Source organism: Leptodactylus fuscus, chromosome 10 (assembly GCF_031893055.1).
Source record: "Leptodactylus fuscus isolate aLepFus1 chromosome 10, aLepFus1.hap2, whole genome shotgun sequence".
Classification (NCBI taxonomy): Eukaryota; Metazoa; Chordata; class Amphibia; order Anura; family Leptodactylidae; genus Leptodactylus; species Leptodactylus fuscus.
Genome location: NC_134274.1, coordinates 71352563 through 71355081, shown reverse-complemented (window position 1 = coordinate 71355081; position 2519 = coordinate 71352563). Strand labels below are relative to the sequence as shown.

At 52.3% G+C, this 2519-nt stretch overlaps 1 pseudogene; it reads left to right on the top strand.

Annotated features, from left to right (window-relative positions):
* Positions 1–263: 263 nt before the first annotated feature.
* On the top strand, positions 264–384 carry LOC142183638 (small nucleolar RNA SNORA17; annotated as a pseudogene).
* The last annotated feature ends 2135 nt before the right edge of the window (positions 385–2519 follow it).

Sequence of the window (2519 nt, the reverse complement as noted above, 5' to 3'; positions counted from 1 at the left end):
CTGTCCTCTCCTTCATCTGCCCCCAGTTTCACGTTCCACATAATCCACATTACACTTACCTTTTCCTTGTTCCCCCGCTGCTCTCTGCTCGCCTCTCTCTCTTACTGGCGCACAGTTGTAGACACGATGTGACGTCATCACATCGTGTCTACACTGCCGGGTAGCCGGCAGCAGCGGCGAAGTGAGGAGCTGACACAGGTCAGCTCCCCGCTTCAGTGGCTGAAGCGAGCTGACCTGTGTCAGCTCCTCGCTTCGCCGCTGCCGCCTCTCTCGCTGCCGCTGACACATATGCGGCTGAAGCCAGCCGCATATGTGTCAGCGAGAGAGGCGGGCAGCGGCGAAGCGAGGAGCTGACCTGTGTCAGCTCCTTGCTTCAGCCACATATGTGTTCCTCTGGACGCAGATCTGAGTTGAAACAAACACGACATACAATGACTGCTGCCGGCGCCAGGGGGCCCGGGCCCCCCCCCATTTTTAAATTTGGCCAGGCCCCTGACGCCAGTAGCAGTAGTACTGGCCTATCGGCGGCCCTGCATGTCCCCATCTCTTCCCCCAGATTAATGTTCCCCCATCTCTGCCCCAGTTTCATCTCCCCCCATCTCTTCCCCCAGAATCATGTCCCCCAGCTCTGCCCCCAGATTCATATCCCCCCATCTCTGCCCCAGATTCATGCCCCCCCATCTCTGCCCCCAGAATCATGTCCCCCCATCTCTGCCCCCAGATTCATGTCCCCCCCATCTCTGCCCCCAGAATCATGTCCCCCCCATATCTGCCCCCAGATTCATGTCCCCCATCTCTGCCCCCAGATTCATGTCCCCCCATCTCTGCCCCCAGATTCATGTCCCCCCATCTCTGCCCCCAGAATCATGTCCCCCCCATCTCTGCACCCAGTGTCATGCCGTCCCTTCCTTCATCTGCCCCCAGTTTCATGTTCCACCTCAATGTCTACACACAAAAACCACTTAAACTCACCTTTTCCTCGCTCCCCCCGCCGCTCTCTCCGCAGTCTCACTAACACAGTTGTAGGTGCGATGTGACGTCATCACATCGCGCCTACACAGCCACTGCGACAGCTCCTTGCTTTAGTCGCATATGTATTCAACTCAGATCTGCGTCCTCCAGACGCAGATCTGAGTTGAGATCGGGACATACCTCCCTCCAACTGGGACCGCAGGACACGTCACCGAAATCGTGAATGTCCCGCGGAAATCGGGACGGTTGGGAGGTATGGGGAAGGGGATTAGTAGTGATAATCCATTTCCAGAAATAGCAAATGGATTGTCACCATATAATCAGAAAATGCCTCTGGTGCGGTCACATGACCACCCCAGGGATAAGGGTAACTATACATTTTTTTATTAATTATGTTATTTAGAAAGTAGGCGGGGGGAGGGTGTTTAGATTAGTGTAGGGATTTCCAGCTATTCCGAACAACCCCTTTAATGTTAACAATTCCAGGAGCCATGCTGCTCGCTTGCCATACATAGTGTACAGGTGCGTTTAGGTAGTGCAGTGGTGCACATCATATGACGGGTGAGCAGCATGGCATTGTTATTACTTGTAGCCGTGCTGTCTCAGTACAGCTGATCTGCAGGGGTCCTGGCAGTGGGCTCCTAGAAACAATTCCACTGGTGGGCCCTATAAGAGTAAATTGGGAGGCCATGAAGCAAAGTGATCTAGAAAGGGGTAAGGTCAGCCAGGTAGATTACACCTACTCACAGCGAGAATGGACAGAAAAGTCTGGTAGTGTAGATTTCAAAAGGGGGAAAGGAGAGCAATGTTTCTGGGGGACCGGCCTGAAGGAGGATGCCCACTGCTCCACCCGGCATATTCTCTGGTCTATGGGTATATGAGAATTGTAGCCCATCATAAGAGATAGGGGAGGTTGTATCAGACTGCTTAATCCAGGTTTGCTTGTTTTTAATGTAGATTGTGAGCCCCATATAGGGATCACAATGTACTTTTTTTCCCTATTGTAGCATGGGAGGAAATCCACACAAACACGGGGAGAACATACAAACTCCTTGCAGATGTTGTTCCTGGTGGGATTTGAATCCAGGACTCCAGCACTGCAGTGCTAACCACTGAGCCATCGTGTTGCCTGCGTAATCCAGGTTTCTATGACAGTCAGCAGATTAAATGATTTTAAGATGAAGAGATCCTGAATAATGTTGTTTGTTGCACAATGAACGGACATTCCAGAATACAGAGGAGAAAGAGACTGCAGAAGGCGAAGCAAACGACAAACAGTGAATATTAATAAGGTTAGGGGGGTTTCTTGGTGAGATGGAAGGTGGACCGCCATAGCAGCAGAGGCAGCTGCCACAGGGCCTGGGACATTAGGGGCCCGGTGACAGCCGCTACCGCTGCTATCATTATACTCGGGGGGGTCTTTTCGGACCCCCAAGTATAATGATCATTGGCCTGGGAGAGGTAAGAAACATAAAAAACACTGTTACTTACCTCTCCACAATCCGTGCAGGCTTCGGCCTAGTCGTCTGATGTGTCATGACCCCGGC